The sequence below is a fragment of the Macaca nemestrina genome, chromosome 4, assembly GCF_043159975.1.
Source record: "Macaca nemestrina isolate mMacNem1 chromosome 4, mMacNem.hap1, whole genome shotgun sequence".
NCBI lineage: Eukaryota > Metazoa > Chordata > Mammalia > Primates > Cercopithecidae > Macaca > Macaca nemestrina.
In genome coordinates, this window is record NC_092128.1 from 141,968,571 (window position 1) to 141,995,971 (window position 27,401).

The following is a 27,401-nucleotide window of genomic DNA, read 5'->3' on the forward strand; positions in this document are numbered from 1 at the left end:
ACTCCCGAGTAGCCCAGCCCTTTCACTTCCTCCAGGCTGCATCAACAAGACTGACTCCCACCTCACAATAAGCAACCTCTGTGGGCTCAGCTCCTTCCCAGCTCCCGCCAGCCTTTGTAGGCCCAAATCTTTCTCCAGCCAGAGCTCTGTAGGCCCACCTTCTGCCTCCTGGTGGACTGCACAGACCCAGCTCTGGCTGGAGAGCAGCCTCTGAGGGCCTCGCGCTTGCCTCCCAGGGGCCTCTCCAGACCCAGCTCTCACCTCATGGCGGCTTCCCGGGACCAGGTTCCTGCCTGCGTGCCACCCAGCAGCCCCAACAGGCCCAGCTCCTCATGCACTGTGGCCTGTTTTGGCCCAACTCAGGCCTCTCGTGGCCTGCCCAGAGGTGTGAGCTCCTGCCACTCACTGGCCTCTCTAGGCCAAGGTCCTCCCTCACTCTGGCCCGTTGGGGCCCAGCACATAACTCTCGTGGCCTCTCCAGGCCCAGCCCCTGCCTGTGGGTGGCCTCTACCTCACAGTGGGCCCTCTACGGACCCGCCTTTTGCCTCGCCGTGGCCCCCTCAGGCCATGCTCCTGCCCTTCGGTGCCCTCTGCAGGCCCAGCTCCTGCCTCACAGTGGCCTCCTTAGGCCATGTTTCCCTGAAGTCGGCTTCTCTGGGGCCAGCTCCTGCCTCCTGGTGGCTTCTGCAGGCCCAAGTCATCCTCAAGTCGGCCTCCACACGCCCAGCTCTCGCTTCTCAGCAGCCTCTCCAGGTGCACAACTTCCTCCCATCAGCCTCTCCAGGCTCAGTTCCTCATGCCTCCCAATAGCCTCTTTAGGCCCAGCCCAGCTGGTGCCTCTCGGTGACCTTCCCAGGCCCCGTTTTTGACTTTTGGTGGCCTCTACAGGCCCAGAACTTGACCTCCAGTTGGCCTCTCCGGGCCCAGCCTCCTGCCTCCTGAAGGCCCATATATAGGCCCAACCTCTGCCTCACAGCGGACTCCCCAATACCCAGGCTGCAGCTTCATTGCAGCCTCCCCAGTCCGAAGCTCCTGCCTTCTGGCAGCCTCAACAGGCCCCTCTCCTGCCTTCCAAAGGCCTCCTCAGGCCCATCTCACCACTCACAATGGCCTTTCTGGGCCCATTGCGTCCCCTTTTGGCGGCCTCTCCAGGCCCAGCTTTTCTTCCCAGTTGCTTCTATAGGCCCAACTCCTGCCTCACAGCAACCTCTTTGGACTCAGCTCCTGCCCAGCTCCTGGCAGCCTTTGTAGGACCAAAACTTCCTCAAGCCAAGCTCTCCAGGCCCAGCTCAGACCTCACGGTGGCCTCTCCAGGAAGCTCAGCTCCAACCCTCCAATGGAGTCTCCAGACCCCCAAACTTCCTCCAGGCAACTCCTCTAGGCCCAGCTTGGGCCTCCTCGTGGACTCTGTAGGACCCCACATCATCCTGAAGTTGGCCTCTCCAGGCCCAGCTCCGGCCTTCCAGTGGACTCTCCAGGTGCAACAAGGGGCCTTAAGTGGGCCCCTCCAGGACCAGCTCCTGTCTCTAGTATGCCTGTAGAGGCCCAGCAACTGCCTCCCTCGTGGTGGCCTCTCCAGGCCCAGCCCTTCCCCTTCCTCCTGGCTGTGTCAACAGGCCTGACTCCCACCTCACAACAAGCAACCTCTGTGTGCTCAGCTCCTGCCTGCCTCCTGGCAGCCTTTGTCAACACAAACCATTCTCCAGCCAGAGCTCTGTAGGCCCACCTTCTGCCTACCAGTGGCCTGCACAGATGCAGCTCTGTCTGGAGAACAGCCTCTGCGGGCCCCGCACTTACCTCCCAGGGGCATCTCCAGGCCCACCTCTCGCCTCATGGTGGCTTCCCGGGGCCAGATTCCTGCCTGCCTGCCTCCCAGCAGCCTTGACATGCCCAGCTTCTCCCACACCGTGGCCTGTTTCGGCCCAACTCATGCCTCTCGCGGCCTGCCCAGAGGTGTGAGCTCCTGCCTCACACTGGCCTCTCTCGGCTGAGTTTCTCCCTCACACCGGCCCATTGGGGCCCAGCTCATGCCTCTCGTGGCCTCTCTAGGGCCAGCCCCTGCCTGTGAGTGGCCTCTCCAAGCCCAGCCTCTACCTCACAGTGGGACCTCTCTGGGCCCACCTCTTGCCTCGCCATGGCCCACGCAAGCCAAGCTCCTGCCCTTTGGCGGCCTCTGTAGGCCCAGCTCCTGCCTCCCAGTGGCCTCCATAGGCCAAGCTCATGCCTCGACGGTGGCCTTTCCAGGCCTCGAATTTCCTGCTTTGCATCATCTCCAGGCCCTGCACTTCCTCCAGTTGGCCTCTCCAGGACCGACTCTTCCTCCTGGCGGCCTCTGCAGGTCCAAGTTGCCCTCAAGTTGGCCTCTCCGGGCCCGGCTCTTCCTCCTGGCGACTTCTGCAGGCCCAGGTTGCCCTCAAGTTGGCCTCCCCCTGCCTAGCTCTCGCCTCTCGGCAGCCTCTCCAGGTGCACGACTTCCTACCATCAGCCTCTGCAGGCCGAGCTTCTCCTGCCTCCCAATGGCCTCTTTAGGCCCAGCCCAGCTCGTACCTCTCAGCGGCCTTCCCAGGCCCCTCTTTTGACTTTTGGCGGCCTCTTCAGGCCCAGAGCATGACCTCCAGTCAGCCTCTCCGGGTCCAGCCCCCTGCCTCCATGAGGCCATTATACAGGCCCAGCCTCTGCCACACAGTGGACTCTCGGATGCCCAGGCTTCAGCCTCACTGCAGCCTCCCCAGTGTGAGGTTCCTGCCTTCCGGCAGCTTCAACAGGCCCCGCTCATGCCTCCCAATGGCCTCCTAAGGCTCAGCTCACCCCTCCCAGTGGCCTTTACAGGCCCAGGTTGTCCCCTTTTGGTGACCTGTCCAGGCCCAGCACTTCATCCTGACTGTGTATACAGGCCCAGCTCCTGCCTCACAGCAACCTGTTTGGACTCAGCTCCTGCACACCTCCTGGCAGCCTTTGTAGGCCCAAAACTTCCTCAAGCCAAGCTCTCCAGGCCCAGCTCAGGCCTCATGGTGGCCTCTCAAGGAGGCTCAGCTCCTGCCCTCTGACGGAGTCTTCAGGCCTCAAAACTTCATCCAGGCAGCTCCTCTAAGCCAGGCTGGGCCTCCTGGTGGCATCTGCAGGCCCCCACATCGTCCTGAAGTCGGCCTCTCCAGGCCCAGTTCCAGCCTCCCGGCAGCCTCTCCAGGTGCAGTATGGGGCTTCAAGTGGCCCCCTACAGGGCCAGCTCCTGCCTTCCCTCTGCCTGTAGAGGCCCAGACCCTGCCTCCCTCGTGGCAGCCTCTCCAGGCCAAGCCTTTCCCCTTCCTCCTGGCTGCTTTGACAGGCCTGACTACTGCCTTGCAACAAGCAACCCCTGTGGGCTCAGCTCCTGCCCAGCAACCGGCAGTGTTTGTAGGCCCAAACCTTACTCCAGCCAGAGCTCTGTAGGCCCACCTTCTGTCTCACGGTGGCCTGCACAGACCCAGCTCTGGCTGGAGAACAGCATCTGAGGGCCCTGTGCTTGCCTCCCTTGGGCCTCTCTAGGCCCGGCTCTCACCTCACAGTGGTTTCCTGGGGCCATGTACCTGCCTGCCTGCCTTCCAGCAGCCCCAAGAGGCCCAGTTCCTCCTGCAGCGTGGCCTGTTTCGGCCCAACTCATGCCTCTTGGGACCCGCCCAGAGGTGTGAGCTCCTACCTAACACTGGCCTCTATAGGCCAAGGTCCTCCCTCACACCGGCCCACGGGGGCCCAGTTCATGCCTCTCGTGGCCTCTCCAGGCCCAACCCCTGCCTGTGGGCAGCCCCTCTGGGCCGGGCCTCTACCTCACAGTGGGCCTTCCCCGGGACCACCTCTTGCCTCCCTGTGGCCCCCTCGGGCCATGCTCCTGCCCTTTGGCAGCCTCTGCAGGCCCAGATCCTGCCTCACAGTGGCCTCCGTAGGCCAAGTTCATGCCTCGATGGCAGCCTTTCCAGGCCTAGTGTTTGCTGCTTTGCATCCTCTCCAGGCCCTGCATTTCCTCCAATTGGCCTCTCCGGGCTTGGCTCTTCCTCCTGGCTGCCTCTGCACTCCAAAGTTGCACTGAAGTCGGGCTTTCCGGTGTCAGCTCCTGCCTCCCAGTGGCCTCTGCAGGCCCAAGTCATCCTCAAGTCAGCCACACACGGCCCAGCTCTTGCCACTCTGCAGCCTTTCCAGGTGTACAACTACCTCCTGTCAGCCTCTCTAGTCCTGGCTTCTCCTGCCTCCCGATGGCCTGTTTAGGCCCAGCCCAGCTTATGCCTCGCGGCGGCCTTCCAGGCCCCGCTTACAAGTTTTGGCAACCTGTTCAGGCCCAGAACTTGACTTCAAATCAGCATTTCTGGGCCCAGCCCCCTGCCTCCCAAAGGCACGAAAACAGGCCCAGCCTGTGCCTCACAGTGGACTCTCCCATGCCCAGGCTGCAGCCTCACTGCGGCCTCCCTAGTCCAAAGCTCCTGTCTTCCAGCAGCTTTGACATGCCCCACTCCTGCCTCCCGATGGCCTCCTCAGGCCCAGCTTACCCCACACTACGTCCTTTCCGGGCCTAGTTTGTCTGCTTTCGTAGGCCTCTCCAGGCCCAGAACCTCCTCATGTCAGCCTCTCCAGACCCAGCTGCAGCCTCCCAGTGTCCTCTCCAGGCCCAGCTCTTCCCCCTGGCTGTGTCTACAAGTCCAACTCCTGCCTCACAGTAACCTCTTTGGACTCAGCTCCCACCCAGCTCCTGGCAGCCTTTGTAGGCTAAAAACTTCCTCAAGACAAGCTCTCCAGGCCCAGCTCAGGCCTCACGGTGGCCTCTCCAGGAGGCTCAGCTCCAGGCCTCCGACGGAGTGTCCAGGCCCCCAAATTTCCACCAGGCGGCTCCTCTAGCACCAGCTGGAGCCTTCCAGCAGCCTCTGCAGGCCCCCACATCGTCCTGAAGTTGGCCTCTCCAGGCCCAGCTCCAGCACCCCAGCTGCCTCTCCAGGCACAACACGGGGCCTCAATTGGGCCTTCCAAGGCCAGCTCCTCCCTCCCATCGGCCTATAGAGGCCCAGCCTCTGCCTCCCTTGTGGTGGCCGCTCCAGGTTTACCCCTCCTCCTGGCTGTGTCGACAGACCCTACCCTCACTTCACAAAAAGCAATGTCTGTGGGCCCAGATCCTTCTCAGCTCATGCCAGCCATTGTAGGCCCAAACCTTACTCCAGCCAGAGCTCTGTAGGCCCACCGTCTACCTCCCGGTGGCCTGCACAGACCCAGCTCTGGCAGGAGAACAGCCTCTGAGGGCCCCGCGCTTGCCTCCCAGAGCCCTCTCCAGGCCCGGCTCTCACCTCCCGGTGACTTCCCAGGGCAAGATTCCTGCCTGCCTACCTCCCAGCAGCCTCCACAGGCCCAGCTCCTCCCGCACCATGGCCTATTTCGGCCCAACTCATGCCTCTAGCGGCCCACCCAGAGGTGTGAGCTCCTGCCTCACACTAGCCTCTCTCGGCAGAGGTCCTCCATCACGGCGGCCCTTTGGGGCCCAGCTCATACCTCTCGTGGCCACTCCAGGCCCAGCCCCTGCCTGTGAGTGGCCTCTCCAGGGCCAGCCTCTACCTTGCAGTGGGCCCTCTCCAGGCCTGCCTCTTGCCTTGCCATCTCCCCTCAGGCCAAGTGCCCTCTGCAGGCCCCCACATTGTCCTGAAGGCCTCCCCAGGCAAAGCTCCGGCCACCTGGTGGCCTCTCCCAGTGCAATACGGGGAGTCATGTGGGCCCCTCCAGGGCCAGCTGCTGCCTCCCATCATCCTGTAGAGGCCCATTCTCTGCCTCCCTCGTGGCAGCCTCTCCAGGCCCAGCCGTTCCCCTTCCTCCTGGCTGCATTGATAGGCCTGACTCCTGCCTCGCAACAAGCAACCACTGTGGGCTCAGCTCCTTCCCAGCTCCCGCCAGCCTTTGTAGGCTCAAACCTTTCCCCCGCCAGAGCTCTGTAGGCCCACCTTCTGCCTCCCGGTGGCCTGCACAGATCCAGCTCCGGCTGGAGAACAGCCTCTGCGGGCCCCGCGCTTGCCTCCCAGGGGCCTCTCCAGGCCCAGCTCTTGCCCCACAGCTGCTTCCTGGGGCCAGGTTCCTGCCTACCTGTCTCCCGGCAGCCTTATCATGTCCATCTCCTCTTGCACCATGTCCTGTTTCAGCCCATGTCATGCCTCTCGCAGCCCGCCCAGAGGTGTGAGGTCCTGCCTCACACTGGCCTCTCTGGGCCGACGTCCTCCCTCACGCTGGCCCGCTGGGGCCCAGCTCATGCCTTTCGTGGACTCTCAAGGCCCAGGGCCTGCCTGTGGGCGGCCTCTCCATTCCCAGCCTCTACCTCACAATGGGCCCTCTCCGGGCCCGCCTCTTGCCTCACCATGGCCCCCTCCGGCCAAGCTTCTGCCCTTCAGCAGGCTCTGCAGGCCCAGCTCCTGCCTCCCAGTGGCCTCATAGGCCAAGCTCATGCCTCGACGGCGGCCTTTCCAGGCCTAGCGAATCCTGCTTTGCATCCTCTCCAGGCCCAGCATTTCCTCCAGTTGGGCTCTCCAGGCCCGGCTCTTCCTCCCAGCAGCCTCTGCAGGCCCAGGTTGCCCTCAAGTCAGCCTCTCCAGTGCCAGCTCCTGCCTCCCCGATTCCTCTGCAGGCCCAAGTCATACTCAAGTCGGCCTCACCCTTCCCAGCTCTTGCCTCTCGGCGGCCTCTCCAAGTGCACATCTTCCTCCCGTCAGCCTCTCCAGGCCCAGCTCTGCCTGCCTCCTGATGGCCTCTTTAGGCCCAGCCCAGCTCAGGCCTCTCGGCCCCTTCCCAGGCCCCACTTTTGACTTTTGGCAGCCTCTTCAGACCCAGAACTTGACCTCCAGTCGTCCTCTCCGGGCCCAGCCTCCTGAATCCCGAAGGCCCATATACAGGCCCAGCCTCTGCCTCACAGAGGACTCTCCCATGTCCAGTCTGCAGCTTCACTGCAGCCTCACCAGTCCGAAGCTCCTGCCTTCTGGCAGCTTCTACATGCCCCACTCCTGCCTCCCAATGGCCTCCTCAGACCCAGCTCACTCCTCACAACGGCCTTTCCTGGCCCACTTTGTCCCCTTTTGGCATCCTCCCCTGGCCCAGGAGCTCCTCAAGTCGGAATCTCTAGACCCGGCTGCAGCTTTCCGGCATCCTCTCCAGGCCCAGCTCTTCCTCTCAGCTGCCTGTACAGGCCTAACTCCTGCCTCACAGTAACCTCTTTGGACTCAGCTACCGCACAACTGGCAGCATTTGTAGGCCCAAAACGTCCTCAAGCCAAGCTCTCCAGGCCCATTTCCTACTGCACTGTGGCCTGTTTTGGCCCAACTCATGTCTCTTGCAGCCCACCCAAAGGTGTGAGCTCCTGCCTCACACTGGCCACTCTAGGCTGATGTCCTCCCTCATGCCGGCCCATTGGGGCCCAGCTCATGCCTCTCTTGGCCTCTCCAGGCCAAGCCCCTGCCTGTGGGTGGCCTCTCCAGGTCCAGCCTCTACCTCACAGTGGGCCCTCTCCGGATCCGCCTCTTGCCTTGTGTTGGGCCTATCGGGCCAAGCTCCTACCCTTCAGCGGCATCTGCAGGCCCAGCTCCTGCCTCCCAATGGCCTCCATAGGCCAAGCTCATGACTTGATGGCATCCTTTCCAGGCCTAGCGTTTCCAGGTTTGCATCCTCTCCTGGCCCCGCACATTCTCCAGTCGGCCTCTCCGGGCCCGGGTCTTCCTCCCGGTGGCATCTGCAGGCCCAAGTTGCCCTCAAATTGGCCTCTCCAGGGCCAGCTCCTGCCTCCCAGTGTCCTCTGCAGACCCAAATCGTCCTCAACTCGGCCACCCCCTGCCCAGCTCTCTCCTCTCAGCTGCCTCTCCAGGTGCACAATGTCCTCCCATCAGTCTCTCAGGGCACAGCCTCCTGCCTCCTGAAGGCCCAGCTTCTGCCTCACAGTGGACTCTCCCATGCCCAGGCCGAAGCCTCACTGTGGCCTCCCCAGTCCAAAGCTCCAGCCTTCCAGTAGTTTCGACAGGCCCCTCTCCTGCTTCCCGATGGCCTCCTCAGGCCCAGCTCACCCCTCACAGTGGCCGTTCTGGGCCCAGTTTGTCCCCTTTTCGTGGCCTCTCCAGGCCCAGAAACTCCTCAAGTTGTCCTCTCCAGGCCCTGCTGCAGCCTCCAGGTGTCCACTCCAGGCCCAGCTCTTCATCCCGGCTGTGTCTACAGGCCCAACTCCTGCCTCAGAGCAACCTCTTTGGACTCAGCTCCTGCCCAGCTCCTGGCCACCTTTGTAGGCCCAAAACTTCCTCAAGCCAAGCTCTCTAGGCCCAGCTAAGACCTCACGGTGGCCTCTCCAGGAGGCTAAGCCCCTGCCCTCTGACGGAGTCTCCAGGCCCCCAACATTCCTCCAGGTGGCTCCTCTTGGCCCAGCTTGGGCCTCCCAGTGGCCTCTGCAAGCCCCAACATCATCCTGAAGTCTCCCTCTCCAAGCCCAGCTCCGACCTCCTGTGGCCTCTCCAGGCCCAACTCCGGCCTCCCGGCGGCCTCTCCCGATGCAACACAGGGCCTCAAGTGGGCCCTCCAGGGCCAGCTCCTGCCTCCCGTCAGCCTGTAGAGGCCCATTCTCAGAGTCCGTCATGGCGGCCTCTCCAGGCCCAGCCCTTACACTTCCTCCTGGCTGCATGGACAGGCCTGAATCCCACCTAGCAAGAAGCAACCTTTGTGGGCTCAGTTCCTGCCCAGCTCTCACCAGCCTTTGCAAGCCCAAACCTTTCTCCAGCCAGCACTCTGTAGGCACACCTTCTGCTCCCAGTGGCCTGCACAGAAACAGCTCCGGCTGGAGAACAGCCTCTGCAGGCCGGTGCTTGCCTCCCAGGGGACTCTTCATGTCCGGCTCTCACCTCACGACAGCTTCCCAGGGCCAGGCTCCTGCCTGCCCACCTCCAGGCAGCGTCGAAAGGCCGAACGCCTCCCACATCATGGCCTGTTTCAGCACAACTCATGTCTCTCACAGCCCGCCCAGAGGTTTGAGCTCCTGCCTCACACTGGCCTCTCTAGGCCGAGGTTCTCCCTCACACTGGCCCTTTGGGGCCCAGCTCCTGCCTCTCATGGCCTCCAAAGGCCTAGCCCCTGCCTGAGGGTGGCCTCTCCAGGCACAGCCTCTACTCACAGGGGGCCCTCTGCGGGCCCGCCCCTTGCCTCGCCGTGGCCCCCTCGGGACAAGCTCTGGCCCTTCCGCAGCCTCTGCAGGCTGAGCTCCTGCCTCCCAGTGGCCTCAGAAGGCCAAGTTCATGCCATGACGGTGGTCTTTCCAGGCCTAGCGTTTCTTGCCTTTCATCCTCTCCAGGCCCTGCACTTCCTCCAGTTGGCCTCTCCAGGCCCGGCTCTTCCTCCCGGCGGCCTCTGCAGGCCCAAGTTGCCCTCAAGTTGGCCTCACCCCGGCCCAGCTCTCGCCTCTTGGTGGCCTCTAAAGGCACACAACTTCCTCCGGTCAGCCTCTCCAGGCCCAGTTCCTCAGGCCTCCCAATGGCCTCTTTAGGCCCAGCCCAGCTCGTGCCTCTCGACAGCCTTCCCAGGCCCCGCTTCTGACTTTTGCCGGCCTCCCTAGGCCCAGAACTTGACCTCCAGTCTGTGTCTACGGGTCCAGCCTCCTGCCTCCCGACGGCCCGTATACAGGCCCAGCCTCTGCCTCACAGCGGACTCTCCCACACCCAGGCTGCAGCCTCACTGTAGCCACCCCAGTCCAAAGCTCCTGCCTTCTGGCAGCTTCGATAGGCCCCACTCCTGCCTCCCAATGGCCTCCTCAGGCCCAGCTCACCACTCACAAGAGCCTTTTGGGCCCAGGTTGTCCCCTTTGGCGGCCTCTCCAGGCCCAGAAGCTCCTCAAGTCGGCCTCTCCAGACCTGGCTGCAGCCTCCTGGCGTCCTCTCCAGGCCCAGCTCTTCCTTCTGGTTGCCTCTACAGGCCCAACTCCTGCCTCACAGGAACCTCTTTGGACTGAGCTCCCGCCCAGCTACAAGCGGCCTTTGTAGGCCCAAAACTTCCTCACCCAAGCTCTCCAGGCCCAGCTCAGGCCTCATGGTGGCCTCTCCAGGAGGCTCAGCTCGTGACCTCTGCTGGAGTCTCAAGGCCCCTAAACTTCCTCCAGGCGACTCCTCTAGGCCCAGCTGGGGCCTCCCGGCAGCCTTTGCAGGCCCCCACATCGTCCTGAAGTCAGCCTCTCCAGTCCCAGCTCCGGACTCCTGGCTGCCTCTCCAGGCACATCACGGGGCCCCAAGTGGGCCCCTCCAGGGCCAGCCAATGCCTTCCGTTGGCCTGTAGAGGCCCATTCTTGGCCTCCTTCGTGGCAGCCTCTCCAGGCTCAGCCCTTCCCCTTCCTCTTGGTTGCGTCAATAGGCCCGACTCCTGCCTTGCAACAAGCAACCTCTGTGCACTAAGCTTCTGCCCAGCTCCCACCTGGCTTCATAGGCCCAAACCTTTCTCCAGCCAGAGCTCTGTAGGCAGGCCAAGTTCATGCCTCGATGGTAGCCTTTCCAGGCCTAGCATTTGCTGCTTTGCATCCTCTCCAGGCCCTGAATTTCCTCCAGCCGGCCTCTCTGGGCCCGGTTCTTCCTCCCGGCGGCCTCTGCAGGCCCAAGTTGCCCTCAAGTCGGCCTCTCCAGTGCCAGCTCCTGCCTCTGGCAGACTCTGCAGGCCTAAGTCGACTCCAAGTCAGCCTCCCCCAGCCCAGCTCTCGCCTCTCAGTGGCCTCTCCAGGTGCACAACTTCCTCCCGTCAGCCTCTCCAGTCCAAGCTTCTCCTGCCTCCCGATGGCCTCTTTAGCCCCAGGCCAGCTCATGCCTCACGGCGCCCTTCCCAGGCCCTAGTTTTTATTTTGGCAGCCTCTTGAGGCCCAGAACTTGACTTCAAATCGGCCTCTCTGGGCCCAGCCTCCTGCCTCCTGAAGGCCTGAAAACAGGCCCAGCCTCTGCCTCACATTGGACTCTCCCAAACCCAGGCCGCAGCCTCACTGCGGACTCTATAGTCCGAAGTTCCTGCCTTCCGGCCAATTCGACATGCCCCACTCCTGTCTCCGGATGGCCTCCTCAGGCCCAGCTCACCCCACACTATGTCCTTTCTGGGCCCAGTATGTCCACTTTTGTAGGCCTCTCCAGGCCCAGAACCTCCTCAATTCGGCCTCTCTAGACCCGGCCGCAGCCTCCCGGCATCCTCTCCAGGCCCAGCTCTTCCCCCCAGCTGCCTCTACAAGCCCAACTCCTGCCTCACAGTAACCTCTTTGGACTCAGATCCCGCCCAGCTCCTGGCGTCCTTTGTAGACCCAAAACTTCCTCAAGACAAGGTCTCCAGGCCCAGCTCAGGCTTCACGGTGGCCTCTCCAGAAGGCTCAGCTCATGCCCTCCGACGGAGTCTCTAGGCCCCCAAACTTCCTCCAGACGGCTCCTCTAGGCCCACTTGGGCCTCCCGGCAGCCTCTGCAGGCCCCCACATTGTCCTGAAGTCAGCCTCTCAAGGCCCAGCTCTGGCCTCCCCACGGCCTCTCCAGTCACAACACAGGGCCTTAATAGGGCCCCTCCAGGGCCAGCTCCTGCCTCCCGTTGGCCTAGCTTCATGGTAGTTTCCCAGGGCCAGGATCCTGCCTGCCTGCCTCCCGGCAGCCTCGATAGGCCCAGCTCCTCCCGCACTGTGGCCTGTGTCGACCCAACTCATGCCTCTCACGGCCCTCCCAGAAGTATGTGCTCCTGCCTCCCACTGTCCTCTCTGGGCCGAGGTCCTCCCTCACGCCGGCCCGTTGGGGCCAAGCTAATGTTTCTCATGGCCTCTCCAGGCCCAGCCCCTGCCTGTGGGCGGCCTCTCCAGGCCCAACCTCTACCTCGCAGTGGGCCCTCTCCGGGCCCGCCTGTTGCCTCGCCACGTTGCCCTCGGGCCAAGCTCCTGCCCTTCAGCGGCTTCTGCCGACCAAGCTCCTGCCTCCCAGTGGCCTCCATGGGCCAAGCTCATGCCTCAATGGGGGCCATTCCCGGCCTAGCATTTCCTGCTTTGCATCTTCTACAGGCCCTGCACGTCTTAAAGTTGGCCTCTCCGGGCCCAGCTCTTCCCCCCGGCAGAATCTGCAGGCCCAAGTGGCCCTCAAGTCAGCCTCCCCCGGCCCAGCTCTCTCCTCTCGGCGGCCTCTCCAGGTGCACAACTTCTGTCAGCTTCTCCAGGCCCAGCTCCTCCTCCCTCCCGATGTCCTCTTTAGGCCCAGCCCAGCTCGTTCCTCTCGGCAGCCTTCCCAGGCCCCGCTTTTGACTTTTGGTGGCCTCTTCAGGCCCAGAAGTTGAATTTTAGTTGGCCTCTCCGGGCCCAGCCTCCTGTCTCATGAAGGCCCGTATACAGGCCCAGCCTCTACCTCACAGTGGACTCTCCCACACCCGGGCCACAGCCTCACTACGGCCTCCCCAGTCCAAAGCTCCTGCCTTCCAGCAGCTTCTTCAGGCCCCGCTCCTGCCACATGATGGCCTCCTCAGGCCCAGCTTACCCCTCACAACGTCCTTTCTGGGCCCAGTTTGTTCTGTTTTGGCAGCCTCTTCAGGCCCAGAAGCTCCTCAAGTCTGCCTCTCCAGATCCGGCTGCAGCCTCCCGGCATCCTGTACAGGACTAGCTCTCCCTCCCTGCTGTGTGTCTACAGGCCCAATTCCTGCCTCACAGCAACCTCTTTGGACTCAGATCCCGCCCAGCTCCAGGTGGCCTTTGTAGGCCCAAAACTTCCTCAAGCCAAGCTCTCCAGGCCCAGCTCAGGCTTCACGGTGGCCTCTCCAGGAGGCTCAGCTCCTGCCCTCCGACGGAGTCTCCAGGCCCCCAAACTTCCACCAGGCAGATTCCCTAGGCCCAGCTTGGGCATTCCATTGGCCTCTGCAGACCCCCACATTGTCCTGAATTTGGCCTCTCCAGGCCCCAGTCCTGCCTCTCGTCGGCCTGTAGAGGCCCATTGTCAGCCTCCCTTGTGGCAGCCTCTTCAGGACCAGCCCTTCCCCTTCCTCCTGGCTGCATGGACAGGCCCAACTCCCGCCCAAGTCCCAAACCTTTCTATAGCCAGAGCTCTGTAGGCCCACCTTTTGCCTCCTGGTGCCCTGCACAGGCCCTGCTCTGTCTGGAGAACAGCCTCTGTGGGCCCCGCAATTGCCCCCCAGGGGACTCTCCAGGCCCAGCTCTCACCCCACGCCAGATTCCCTGGGCCAGGTTCCTGCCTGCCTACCTCAAGGCAGCCTCGACAAGCCCAGCTCCTCCTGCACTGTGGCCTGTTTTGGCCCAATTCATGCTCCTCTAGGCCCAGCTTGGGCCTTCCAGTGGCCTCTGCAGGCCCCCAGATCGTCCTGAAGTTGGCCTCTACAGACCCAGCTCCGGCCTCCCTGTGACCTCTCCAGGCGCAACACGGGGCGTCAAGAGGGCCCCTCCAGGGCCAGCACCTGCCTCCCTCATGGCAGCCTCTCCAGGCCCAGCCCTTCCTCTTCCTCCAGGCTGCACCGACAGGCTCTTCCTCCTGGCCGCCTCTGCAGGCCAAATTTGCCCTCAAGTCAGCCTCTCCGGGGAGAGCTCCTGCCTCCCAGAGGCCTCTGCAGACCCAAGTCTTCCTCAACTCGGCTTCCCCGGCCCCTCTCTCCCCTCTCGGCCGCCTCTCGATGTGCGCAACATCCTCCCATTAGCCTCTCCAGGCCCAGCTCCTCCGGCCTCCTGATGGCCTCTTTAGGCCCAGCCCTCCTTGTGCCTCTCAGCAGCTTTCCCATCCCCCACTGTTGACTTTTGGCGCCCACTTCAGGCGCAGAACTTGTCCTCCAGTCAACCTCTCTGGGCCCAGCCTCCTGCCTCCCGAAGGCCCGTATACAGGCCAAGCCTCTGCCTCTCAGCAGACTCTTCCATACCCAGGCCACAGCCTCACTGCGTCCTCCCCAGTCCAAAGCTCCAGGCTTCCGGCAGCTTCGACAGGCCACTCTCCTGATTCCCAAAGGCCTCCTCAGGTCCAGTTCACCACACACTACATCCTTTCCAGGCTCAGTATGTCCACTTTCATAGGCGTCTCCAGGCCCAAAACCTCCTCAAGTTGGCCTCTCCAGACCCGGCTGCAGCTTCCTGGCGTCCTCTCCAGGCCCAGCTCTTCCTCCCGGCTGCGTCTACAAGCCCAACTCCTGCCTCACAGTAACCTCTGTGGACTCAGCTCCCACCCAGCTCCTGGCCACCTTTGTAGGCCAAAAACTTCCTCAAGACAAGCTCTCCAGGCCCAGCTTAGGCCTCACAGTGGCCTCTCCAGGAGGCTCAGCTCATGCCCTCCAACGGAGTCACTAGGACCCCAAACTTCCTCTAGATGGCTCCTCTAGGCCCAGCAGGGGCCTCCCGTTGGCCTCTGCAGGCCCCTGCATCGTCCTGAAGTCGGCCTCTCCAGGCCCAGCTCCAGCCTCCCAGCAGCCTGGCCAGGTGCAACACAGGGACTCAATTGGGCCACTCCAGGGCCAGTTCCTGCCTCCCGTCAGCCTATAGAGGCCCAGCCTCTGCCTCCCTCATGGCAGCCTCTCAATTCCCAGCCCTTCTCCATCCTCCTGGCTGCATCAACAGACCCGACTCCTGCCTCACAAAAAGCAACGTCTGTGGGCTCAGATCCTTCCCAGCTCATGCCAGCCATTGTAGGCCCAATCTTTTCTCCAGCCAAAGTTCTGTAGGCCCGCCTTCTGCCTCCCAGTGGCCTGCACAGACCCAGCGCCTGCTGGAGAACAGCCTCTGAGGGCCCTGCGCTTGCCTTCCTGGGGCCTCTCCAGGCCCGGCTCTCGCCTCCCGGCGACTTGCCAGGGCCACATTCCTGCCTGTCTGCCTACCAGCAGCCTTGACAGGCCTAGCTCCTCCCACACCATGGCCTGTTTTGGCCCAACTCATGCCTCTCATGGCCCACCCAGAAGTGTGAGCTCCTGCCTCACACTCGCCCCTCTGGGCCGAGGTCCTCCGTCATGCCAGCCCATTGGGGCCCATCTCATGCCTCTCATGGCCTCACCAGGCCCAGCCCCTGCCTGTGGGCAGCCTCTCCAGGGCCAGCCTCTACCTCGCAGTGGGCCCTCTCTGGGCCCGCCTCTTGACTCGTTGTGGCCCCTTGGGCCAAGCGCCCTCTGCAGGCCCCCACATCGTCCTGAAGGCCTCTCCAGACCCAGCTCCGGCCTCTTGGTGGCCTCTCCAGGCACAACATGGGACCTCAAGTGGGCCCCTCCAGGGTCAGCTCCTGCCTCCCATAGGCCTATAGAGGCCCATTCTCAGCCTCCCTCGTGGCAGCCTCTCCAGGCCCAGCCCTTCCCCTTCCTCATGGCTGCATGGACAGGCCCGACTGCTGCCTCACAACAAGCAATCTCTATGGGCTCAGCTCCTGCCCAGCTCCCTCCAGCCTTTGTAGGCTCAAACCCTTCTCCAGCCAGCACTCTGTAGGCCCACCTTCTGCCTCTGGGTGCCCTGCACCGACCCAGCTCCGGCTGCTCACAGCAGTTTTCCCGGGTTCAGGTTCCTGCCTGCGTGCCTCCCAGCAGCCCCGACACGCCCAGCTCCTCCCACACCGTGGCCTGTTTCAGCCCAACTCATGCCTCTTGCGGCCTGCCCAGAGGTGTGAGCTCCTGCCTCACACTGGCCTCTGTAGGCTGAGATCCTCCCTCACACCAGCCCAATGGGGCCCAGCTCATGCCTCTCGTGGCCTCTCCAGGCCCAGCCGCTCTGAGCAGCCTCTCCAGGCCCAGCCTCTACCTCGCAGTGGGCCCTCTTTGGGACAAACTCCAGCCCTTCCGCGGCCTCTGCAGACACAGCTCCTGCCTCCCAGTGGCCTCCGTAGGCCATGTTCATGCCTCGACGGTGGCCTTTCCATGCCTAGCCTTTCCTGCCTTCCATACTCTCCAGGCCCTGCACTTTCTCCAGTCAGCCTCTCCAGGTCTGGCTCTTCCTCCTGGTGGCCTGTGCAGCCCCAAGTCACCCTCAAGACGGCCCTCCCGGCCCAGCTCTCACCTCTCAGTGGCCTCTCCATGTGCACAACTTCCTCCCGTCAGCCTCTCCAGGCCCAGCTCTTCCTGCCTCCCGATGGCCTCTTTAGGCCCAGCCTAGCTTGTGCCTCTCGACAGCCTTCCCAGGCCCCGCTTCTGACTTTTGGTGGCCTCCCCAGGCCCAGAATTTGACCTCCAGTCTGCCTCTATGGGTCCAGCCTCCTGCATCCCCATGGCCTGTATACAGGTCCAGCCTCTGCCTCACAGTGGACTCTCCTACACCCAGGCCGTAGCCTCACTGTGGCCACCCCAGTCCGAAGCTCCTGCCTTCTGGCATCTTCGACAGGCCCCGCTCCTTCTCCCGATGGCCTCCTCAAGCCCAGCTCAACCATCACAAGAGCCTTACAGGCCCAGTTTGTCTCCTTTGGCAGCCTCTCCAGGCCTGGAAGCTCCTCAAGTCGGCCGCTTCAGACCCGGCTACAGGCTCCCAGTGTCCTCTCCAGGTCCAGCACTTCCTCCCGGCTGACTCTACAGGCCCAACTTCTGCCTCAGAGCAATCTTTGGACTCAGCTCCCGCCCAGCTCCTGGCAGCCTTTGTAGGCCCAAAACTTCCTCTAGCCAAGCTCTCCAGGCCCAGCTCAGGCCTCACAGTGGCATCTCCAGGAGGCTCAGCTCCTGCCCTCCGCCGGAGTTTCAAGGCTCCCAAACTTCCTCCAGGCGACTCCTCTAGGCCCAGCTGGGGCCTCCTGGCGGACTCTGAAGGCCCCCACATCGTCCTGAAGTCGGCCTCTCCAGTCCCAGCTCCAGACTCCTGGCTGCCTCTCCAGGTGTGTCACGGGGCCCCAAGTGGGCCCCTCCAGGGCCAGCCAATGCCTCCCGTTGGCCTGTAGAGGCCCATTCTTGGCCTCCCTCATGGCGGCCTCTCTAGGCCCAGCCCTTCCCCTTCCTGTTGGTTGCATCAACAGGCACAACTCCCACCTCACAACAAGCAACCTCTGTGGGTTCAGCTTCTGTCCAGCTCCTGCTAGGCTTCGTAGGCCCAAACATTTCTCCAGCCAGAGCTTTGTAGGCTAACCTTCTGCTACCCGGTGGCCTGCACAGACCCAGGTCCGGCTGGAGAACAGCCTCTGAGGGCTCCACGATTGCCCCCCAGGGGCCTCTCCAGGCCTGGCTCTTGCCCCACAGTGGCCTCCCGGGGCCAGGTTCCTGCCTGCCTGCCTCAAGGCAGCCTCAATAGGCCCAGCTCCTCCCACACCATGGCCATATTCTGCCCAACTCATGCCTCCCGGCCCACCCAGAGGTGTGAGATCCTGCCTCACACTGGCCTGTCTGGACCAAGGTCCTCCCTCACGCCGGCCCATTGGGGCCCAGCTCATGCCTCTTGTGGCTCTCCAGGCCCAGCAGCTGCCTGTGGGCGGCATCTCCAGGCCCAGCCTCTACCACGCAGTGGGCCATCTCCAGGCCTGCCTATAGCCTCACTGTGGCCCCCTCAGGCCAAGCTTCTGCCCTTCGGCGGGCTCTGCAGGCCCAGCTCCTGCCTCCCAGTGGCATCTGTAGGGCAAGCTCATGCCTCGATGGTGGCCTTTCCAGGCCTAGCATTTCCTGCTTTGCATCCTCTCCAGGCCCTGCACTTCCTCTAGACAGCCTCTGGGCCCAGTTCTTCCTCCCAGCAGCCTCTGCAGGCCCAAGTTGCCCTCAAGTAGGCCTCTCTGGGGCCAGCTCCTGCCTCCCAGCAGCTTCTGCAGGCCCAAGTCATCGTCAAGCCGGCCTCCCCTGGCCCAGCTTTCAACTCTTGGCAGCCTCTCCAGGTGCACAACTTCCTCCCATCAGCCTCTCCAGGCCCAGCTCCTCCTGCCTCCTGATGGCCTCTAGGCCCAGCTCAGCTCGTTCCTCTGGCTGCCTTCCTCCCAGGCCCTGCTATTGACTTTTGGCGGTCTCTCCAGGTCCAGAACTTGACCTCCAGTCGGCCTCTCCAGGCCCAGCCTCCTGCCTCCCAAAGACCTGTATACAGGCCCAGCCTCTGCCTCACAGCAGACTCTCCCACGCCCAGGCCGCAGCCTCACTGTGGCCTCCCCAGTCCGAAGCTCCTGCCTTACCACAGCTTCGACAGGCCCCGCTCTTGCTTCCCCATGGACTCCTCAGGCCCAGCTCACCCCTCACAATGGCCTCTCCAGGCCCAGTTTGTCCCCTTTTGGTGGCCTCTCCAGGCACAGAAGCTCCTCAAGTTGGCCTCTCCAGACCTGGCTGCAGCCTCCTGGCAACCACTGCAGGCCCAGCACTTCATCCCGGCTGCTTATACAGGCCCAACTCCTGCCTCACAGCAACCTCTTTGGACTCAGCTCCCTCCCAGCTCCTGGCGGCCTTTGTAGGCCCATAACTTCCTCAAGCCATGCTCTCCAGGCCCAGCTCAGGCCTCACAGTGGCGTCTCCATGAGACTCAGCTCCTGCCCTCCGACGGAGTCTCCAGGCCCCCAGATTTCCTCCAGGCGGCTCCTCTCGTCTCAGCTTGGGCCTCCCGGTGGTATCTATAGGTCCCCACATCGTCCTGAAGTCGGCCTCTCCAGGCCCAGCTCTGGGCTCCTGGTGGCCTCTCTAGGCGCAACACAGTGCCTCAAGTGGGCCCCTCCAGGACCAGCTCCTGCCTCCTGTCGCCCTGTGGAGGCCCAGCATCTGCCTCCCTCCCTCGTGGTGGCCTCTCCAGGCCCAGCGCTTCCCCTTCCTCCTGGCTGTATGGACAGGCCCGATTCCGACGTCGCAACAAGCAACCTCTGTGGGCTCAGATCCTGCCCAACTCCCACCAACCTTTGTAGGCCCAAACCTTTCTCCAGCCAGAGCTCTGTAGGCCCACCTTCTGACTCCCGGTGGCCTGCAGAGACCCAGCTCCAGCTGGACAACAGCCTATGAGGGCCCAGCGCTTGCCTCCCAGGGGGCTCTCCAGGCCTGGCTCTCACCTCATGGCAGCTTCCTGGGGCCAGGTTCCTGCCTGCCTGCCCCCCAGCAGCCTCGACAGGCCCAGCTCTTCCCACACCGTGGCCTGTTTCGGCCCAACTCACGCCTCTCGCGGCCCGCCCAGAAGTGTGAGCTCCTGCCTCACACTGGCCTCCCTAGGCCAAGGTCCTCCCTCATGCTGGCCCATTAAGACCCAGCTCATGCCTCTCATGGCCTCTCCAGGCCCAGTCCCTGCCTGTGAGCGGCCTGTCCAGGCCCAGCCTTTACCTGACCGTGGGCCCTCCCTGGTCCCAAAACTTGCCTCGCCGTGGCAACCTCAGCCCAAGCTCCTGCCATTCGGCGGCCTCTGCTGGGCCAGCTCTTGCCTCCCAGTGGCCTACTTAGGCCAAGCCCATGCCTCGACAGCGGCCTTTCCAGGCCTAGCGTTTGCTGCTTTGCAACCTCTCCAGGAACTTCACTTCCTTCAGTCGGCCTCTCCAGACCCGGCTCTTCCACCCGGCGGCCTCTACAGGCCCAAGTCGTCCACAAGTCGGCCTTCCCCGGCCCAGCTCTCGCCTCTTGGGGGCCTCTCCAGGTGCACAAATTCCTCCCATCAGCCTCTCCAGGTCCAGCTCCTCCTGCCTCCTGATGGCCTCTTTAGGCCCAGCCCAGCTCGTGCCTCACAGAGGCCTTTCCAGACCCTGCTTTTGACTTTTGGCAGCCTCTTCAGGCCAAGAATTTGAGCTCCAGTCGGCCTCTCCGGGACCAGCCTCCTGCATCCCAAAGGCCTGTATACTGGGTCAGCCTCTGCCTCACAGTGGACTCTCCCACACACAGGCCGTCATCTCACTGCAGCCTCCCCAGTCCGAAGTTCCTGCCTTCTGGCAGCTTCGACAGGCCCCGCTCCTGCCTCCTGATGGCCTCCTCAGTCCCGGCTCACCCCTCACAACGGCCTTACCAGGCCCAGTTTGTCCCCTTTTCTCGGCCATTCCAGGCCCAGAAGTTCCTCAAGTCGGCCTCTCCAGATCCGGCTGCAGCATCCCGGCATCCTCTCCAGGCCCAGCTCTTCCTCCTGGCTGTGTCTACAGGCCTAACTCCTGCCTCACAGCAACCTCTTTGGACTCAGCCCCCGCCCACCTCTTGGCAGCATTTGTAGGCCCAAAACTTCCTCAAGCCAAGCTCTCCAGGACCAGCTCAGGTCTCACAGTGGCCTCTCCAGGTGGTTCAGCTCCTGCTCTCCGACAGAGTCTCCAGGTCCCTAAACTTCCACCAGGCGACTCCTCTAGGCCCAGCTTGGGCCTGCTGGCGGCCACTGCATGCCTCCACATTGTTCTGAAGTCGGCCTCTCAAGGCCCAGCTCCGGCCTCCCGGCGGCCTCTCCAGGTACAACCCAGGGCCTCAAGTGGGCCCCTCCAGGGCCAGCTCCTGCCTCCCGGCTGCCTGTAGAGGCCCAGCCTCTGTCTCCCTCGTGGCGGCCTCTCCAGGCCCAGCCCTTCCCCCTCCTCCTGCCTGTGACGACAGGCCCAATGCCTGCATCGCAACAAGAAACTTCTGTGGCCTCAGCTCCCGCCGAGCTCCTGCCAGCCTTTATAGACCCAAACCTTTCTCCAGCCAGAGCTCTGTAGGCCCACCTTCTGCCTCACGGTGGCCTGCACAGACCCAGCTCTGCCTGGAGAACAGCTTCTGCAGGCCCCGCGCTTGCCTCCCAGGGGCCTCTCCAGTCCCAGCTCTCGCCTCACGGTGGCTTCCTGGGGCCAGGTTCCTGCCTGCCTGCCTCCTGGCATCCTGGACAAGCCCAGCTCCTCCTGCACCATGGCCTGTTTTGGCCGAATTGATGCCTCTTGCGGCCTGCCCAGATGTGTGAGCTCCTGCCTCACACTGGCCTCTCTAGGCCTATGTCCTCCCTCATGCCAGTCTGTTGGGGCCTAGCTCATGCCTCTCTTGGCCTCTCCAGGCCAAGCCCCTGCCTGTGGGCAGCCCCTCCAGGTCCAGCCTCTACCTCGCAGTGGGCCCTCTCCGGGTCTGCCTCTTACCTCACAGTGGCCCTATAGGGCCACGCTCCTGCCCTTCTGTGGCGTCTGAAGGCCCAGCTACTGCCTCCAAGTGGCCTCCGTAGGCCAAGATCATGCCTCGATGGTGTCCTTTCCAGGCCTAGTGTTTCCTAGTTTGTATCCTCTCCTGGCCCTGTACGTCCTCCAATCGGCCTCTCCGGGCCCGGGTCTTCCTCCCAGTGGCCTCTGCAGGCCCACGTTGCCCTAAAGTCAGCCTCTCCAGGGCCAGTTCCTGCCTCCCAGCAGCCTCTTCAGGCCCAAGTCATCCTTAACTCGGTCTCCCCAGGCCCAGCTCTCTCCTCTTGGCTGTCTCTCCAGGTGTCTCTCCCATCAGCCTCTCCAGACCCAGCTCCTCCTGCCTCCAGATGGCCTCTTTAGGCCCAGCCCTCCTCCTGCCTCTCAGTGGCTTTTCCATCCCCCGTTGTTGACTTTTGGCTCCCGCTTCAGGCCCAGAACTTGACCTCCAGTCGGCCTCTCCGGGCCCAGTCTCCTGCCTCCTGACAGCCCGTATACAGGCCCAGCCTCTGCCTCACAGCAAACTTTCCCACACCCAGGCTGCAGCCTCACTGCAGCCTCCCCAGTCTAAAGCTCCAGCCTTCCAGCAGCTTTGACAGGCCCCTCTCCTGCTTCCTGATGGCCTCCTCAGACCCAGCTCACTCCTCACAATGGCCTTTCTGGGCCCAGTTTGTCCCCTTTTGGCGTCCTCCTCAGGCCGAGGAGCTCCTCAAGTTGGAATCTCCAGACCCGGCTGCAGCTTCCCGGCGTCCTCTCTAGGCCCAGCTCTTCCTCTCAGCTGCCTGTACAGGCCCAACTCCTGCCTCACAGCAACCTCTTTGGACTCAGTTCCCGCCCAACTCCTGGTGGCATTTGTAGGCCCAAAACTTCCTCAAGCCAAGCTCTCCAGGCCCAGCTCAGGCCTCACGGTGGCCTCTCCAGGAGGCTCAGTTCCTGCCCTCCGATGGAGTCTCCAGGCCCCCAAACACCCCCCAGGCGGCTCCTCTAGGCCCAGCTTGGGCCTCCCAGTGGCCTCTGTAGGCCCCCACATCGTCCTGAAGTTGGCCTCTACAGGCCCAGCTCCGGCCTCCCATCGGCCTGTAGAGGTCCATTCTTGGTATCCCTCATGGCGACCTCTCCAGGCCAAGCCCTTCCTCTTCCTCCTGGCTGCAGTGAGGTTGGAGGGGAAGGTGGGTGCGAGCTGTAGAGACAGGATGGTACCCACATGGAGGTGTTGGTTATGTAGCAGATGGTCTCCAGTGGCAGGGACCCCCCTTCTTGGGGGTGAGCATATTATTGATGGTGATTAGTGATGCAGAGGCAGGAGGGCAGGGGTCCCACCTGGACCAAGATGCTGATGTCAGCCCCTCATGCTCTAGCATGTTGACACCATTCACCCACTGCAGACACAGGAGATACAGGGAAAGAGTGGCAAGTCAGGGCATGAGGAGGGGCCCTGCTATCAGGCACACCCTCACATAACCTGCTGCATGGGGCTCAGGGGCCTGCCAGGCAGAGGGGAAGAATGGTATCCCAAAGGAGTAGATCAGGCTACCTATCCCCCTACACAGGGCACAGCCCCCAGGGCAGGGCAGGGATCCCCACCATCCCACCCCAGAAGACAGGCTGTGGGTGGCTGCTGGGGTCCCATGCTGGATGGTAGCCATGCCCACCCAACCACCCTGCCTTCTCCTGGCTGCACTGACCACGATGGCATAGAAGTGGGCACTGCCAATACTCAGCACCACTCTTGTGCGCAGGTCCTCGATCCATTGCTCTGGCAGGATCACCTCCCATTCGTACAACACCCAGCTAACAAAATGTTGCAGGCGCCAGTCCTAGCCAATGTCATCAAAGCTGGAGGGAACTGGCACATCCAGGGTGGGGCCTGACTGTGGAGAGAGGGGCAGGGCTCAGCTCCTAGGTCCCCAAAAAATCTGGGGCAAGTGTGTTGCACAGCTGGGCCTCCCAGGCCTAGCACAAGTCCTGACATACCGTAGGAACTCTTGGCAGAACGTACAGACAACTTGCTGACGACAGGTCAACTGCCAGGGCAGTTTGTGCACCTGGGTCAGTGGGGCCAGGAGTCCCTCCTCAGGAGTGGATGGAACCCATTATCCCTGAGACAGTTGACCCACTGCCTGTCACACGGAGGAAGGCTGGTTGGGGGGATGGGGGAGCTTTGCTTAGGACACTGTGAGTGGGTCGCACACTAGCATTCAGCTCTCTCCTCTTCTTCCTGTACTGAACGCCGCAAAGTCAGAAAAAGAGGATGTAGAAGAGACAAATGCAGCCCAGACCTCACCTGGTCCCATTTCTCTGCTGACCGCAGCCAAGTCAGAAGCGGAACAGGGGTGGTGTCCTTGGCCTGATGTCATGTCCTGTCCTCTATCTGAACCTTGAAAACCAAAGGACCTTCCTGTCTCGGCAGAGCTGACCTCAGAACGACTAAACTCTCCCCTCCTCCTGATCCCCGGACCCAGCTCAGTGCAGCACACGCCGCTCTGGCCAGGTGAGTGTCTGAGTGGCTCACGCCTGTAATTAGCACTTTGGGAGGTCATCGTGGGAGGATGGCTTGAGGCCAGGAGTTCAAGACTAGCCTGGCCAACGTAGTAAGACCCTATATCTTTAAAAAAAAAAAAAAACAGGTTTTTGGTGTGTTTTTTTTTTTTTTTTTTGAAATGGAGTCTCACTCTTTCACCCAGGTTGGAGTGCAGTGGCATGATCTTGGCTCATTGCAACATCCGCCTCCTGGGTTCAACCAATTCTCCTGCCTCAGCCTCCCAAGTAGCTGGGATTACAAGCATGAACCACCCACACACGGCTAATTTTTATATTTTTAGGAGAGGCAGTGTTTCACCATGTTGGCCAGACTGGTCTCAAACTCCAGCCCTCAGGTGATTCGCCTGCCTGTGCCTCCCAAAGTGCTGAGATTACAGGAGTTAGCTACCTAACCTGTCCAAGTATTATTTTCTAATTAGCCAGGCGTGGTGGCCCCAGCTAACTTGCAAGGCTGGGGTGGGAGAATCACTTGAGCTCAGAAGTTAGGATTGTGCCGCTCAGCTCTAGCCTGGGTGACAGGGCCAAACCCAGTCTCAAGAAATTTTTAAAAATTAAAACTAAATATTAAAAAGGACACTGCCCGGGCTCACCCTTCACCTCAGGAGGTGGCTTGGCAGGAGTGCTTCTTCCTCTTCCCACCTCCTCTGCCTCGGCCCTCCCGGTTTCCCTGGGTTGCCCTTCCCCCAGTCCTGTGCCCCCAAGCCCATTGACCTTTAACTCCTTTGGGCCCCCAGCTCCGGGCACCCAAGGGAAGGAGCCGGCAGGGGGCCAGCGCTCCCCTCTCCCACCAGCTGGATTCCAGGCGCCTCCTGGCCCTGACCCGAGTCCTCACCTCCTGCAGTGGCCACAGGTACCATTGCTCCTTAAAGCCCTGGTGTCAGCTTCGAAATCTGTGCAGAAGCTCCAGAGGCCACCCAGCTCCTCGGACTCCCACGACGGGCTCTCCTGGGGGTACAGCATCCTGCTTTGCGGTGCCAGCAAGCAGCCACACAACAGCAGCCCGAATGCTGTGCAGGACACCCCGTCCACCAGGTCACATTTTCCGCTCCACCGCTTGGTCACCATCTGCAGGGCTAACAGCAGTGCGGGTGGAGCCTGGCAGATGGGTGGCATCAGGTACCTGAGACGATCTGTGCCATCTTTGCTGTGGGCGAGCGCCAGGCCTGGAGGGGAGGGATGGGCCTGGTGCTGCCCAGTGAGGCCTGCGGCTGAAACCCCAGGCTAGGCCTTTGGGGAAGCGGGACCCTCACCCTCAGCCCCAGCCAAGAAGGGCAAGGTTGGTTCCTCACCCCAGCACAGACTGGATGATCCAGGGCTGCAGGCCAGGACAGAACCCCTGAGACTGGTGGGATCCCCCCGTTTCTTCAAGAAGCACCTCCTCTTGCTATCCATAGCAGGAATTCAAGCAGGCCACAGCGGAGCCTCTTCCATGCCTGTTGGATTCAGCCTCTTGCAAGAATGCACATCCTAGGAATGGAATCATAGCCTTGACCCTGCGTTTCTGGGACCCTGACCCTAACCAAGAGGCCAGGAACTCCCTCTTGCGTTTGCAGGCACATGAAGATACAGGGAGAGAGGCCAAGTGCAGTGGCTCAAGCCTGTAATCCCAGCACTTTGGGAGGCTGAGGTGGGCCGATAACCTGAAGTCAGGAGTTCGAGACCAGGCTGGCCAACCTGGTGATACACTCGTCTCTACTGAAAATACAAAAAATTAACCGGGCGTGGTGGTGCACACCTGTAATCCTAAGTACTCGAGAGGCTGAAGCAGGAGAATCACTTGAACCTGGGAGGAGGAGGTTGCAGTGAGCTGAGATCATGCCACTGCACTCCAGCCTTTTCCACAGAGTTAGACTCTCTCAAAAAATAAAAAATAAAAAAGCTACATACCTCCCACCCAATTTGCCTGCTAGGAAATTCCTTGTGAGTACCAAGAACTTTACTGAACTCTAAGTCATCCCTCTGCTCACCTGAGAGAAATGCGTATTTGACTTGTTCCTCTAATGGATAAATGCAGATTCCCTGAGTTAGACAAAGGCATAAGTAGTGGCCAGGGGCGGTAGCTCATGCCTGAAATCCCGGCATTTTGGGAGGCTGAGGCAGGTGGATCATGTGAGGTCAGGAGTTCACGACTGGCCTGCCCAACATGGTGAAACCCCGTTTCAATTTTTTTTTTTCTTTTTTGAGACGGAGTCTTGCTCTGTCACCCATGCTGCGGTGCAGTGGTGTAATCTCCGCACATTGCAACCTCTGCCTTCCAAGTTCAAGCAATTCTCCTGCCTCAGCTTCCAGAGTAGCTGGGATTATAGGCACATGCCACTACTGCCTGGCTAATTTTTGTATTTTTAGTGGAGACAGGGTTTTAGTAGAGACAGGGTTTTGCCATGTTGGTCAGACTGGTCTTGAACTCCTGACTTCAGCTAATCTGCCTGCCTCAGCCTCCTGAGTGCTAGGATTACAGGCTTGGGCCACCACACCCAGTGAAACCCTGTTTCTACTAAAAATACAAAAATTAGCCAAGTGTGGTGGCAGGCACCCATAATCACAGCTACTCGGGAGGCTGCAGCAGGAGTATCGCTTGAAACTTGGGGCTGGCAGAGGTTTGCAGTGTGCCGAGGTTGCACCATTGCACTCCAGTCGGGGCAACAGAAGCGAAACTCTGTCCAAAAAAAGAAAAAAGAAATGGCCTAAGTGACTATTCCTCTACCCTTTCCCTAGATGTACATTATGTATTTGCTGAAAGTCTGATTAAAGGCCAGGCATCACTTTGGAAGGCTGAGGTGAGTGGATCACCTGAGGTTAGGAGTTCGAGACCAGCCTGGCCAAGATGGTGAAATCCCATCTCTACTAAAAATACAAAAATTAGCTAGGCGTGGTGGCGGTCCCCTGTAATCCCAGCTACTCGGGAGGCTAAGGCAAGAGAATCACTTGAACCCAGGAGTTTGAGGTTGCAGTAAGCCAAAATGGAGCCATTGCACCCCAACCTGGGCAATAAGAGCAAAACTCTGCCTCCAAAAAAAAATAAAAAGGAAAAGGAAATAGAAAGGCGGATCAGACTCCAAAGTATACAACTGTTTGTCTCTTATCTACTCACACCTTTTCAAAATATCTTCCCTTCCCAATTATCCGTCCTTTCTCTTTTAAATATTGAACCCCTCAAAATAATCTTTGGAGAAAGACACGGACCTGCCTCCCAGACATGCCTCCTTAATTTTGGCAAAATAAACTTTTTTTTTTTTTTTTTGGTAAGAGGGAATCTCACTCACTCATTGCCCACACTGGCGTACACTGGTATGATCTTGCCTTATTGCAATCTCGCCTCCCAGGATCAAGCACTTCTCCTGCCTCAGCCTCCTGAGTAGCTGGGATGACAGCTAATTTTTGTATAGTTTGTAGAGACATGGTTTCACTTCGTTCTCCATGCCGGTCTCAAACTCCTGGCCTCAAGTCATCTACCTGCCTCAGCCTAGCAGTGCTGGGATTACAGGCATAAGCCATGGCACCCAGCCCAAAATAAATGGTCTAAATTGATCAAGACCTGTCTCAGATATATTTTGGTTTATACATTCTGCTATGATTGGAAGCTTCCTGAGGCCTCACCGGAAACAAATAGCCAATACTATGCTTCCTGTACAGCCTGCAGAATAGTGAGCAAACACATCTCTTTTCTTTATTAATTACCCAGTTCCAGGCATTCTTTGAGTACAATGAAGAAAGGACTAATACAAAGAGACTCAAGATTCCCCTTTATTTGGCCAGGCACAGTGGCTCATACCTGTAACCCCAGCACTTTGGGACGCCAAGGTGGGCACATTGCTGGAGTCCGGGAGTTAGATACCATGGCAAAACCCTGTCTCTACCAAAAATACAAAAATACTAAATACCAAAATACAAAAATTAAGGTCGTGCATAGTGGCTCACACTTG

At 61.1% G+C, this 27,401-nt stretch overlaps 1 long non-coding RNA gene and 1 pseudogene across 1 annotated transcript in view; one reads left to right on the plus strand and one right to left on the minus strand.

The window, feature by feature from the left end:
- The first annotated feature begins 6,146 nt into the window (after positions 1-6,146).
- On the plus strand, positions 6,147-11,338 carry LOC139362644 (uncharacterized; annotated as a pseudogene).
- Positions 11,339-22,649: 11,311 nt separating this feature from the next.
- LOC105466301 (uncharacterized) overlaps positions 22,650-27,401 on the minus strand; it is a 51,695-nt gene continuing 46,943 nt past the window's right edge. The window contains exons 5-7 of the long non-coding RNA XR_011621715.1: positions 24,768-24,945; positions 24,311-24,551; positions 22,650-22,808 (exon numbers count right to left, since the gene is read on the minus strand). This is a non-coding gene — a long non-coding RNA (uncharacterized lncRNA). The remainder of the gene's footprint in view (positions 22,809-24,310; positions 24,552-24,767; positions 24,946-27,401) is intronic.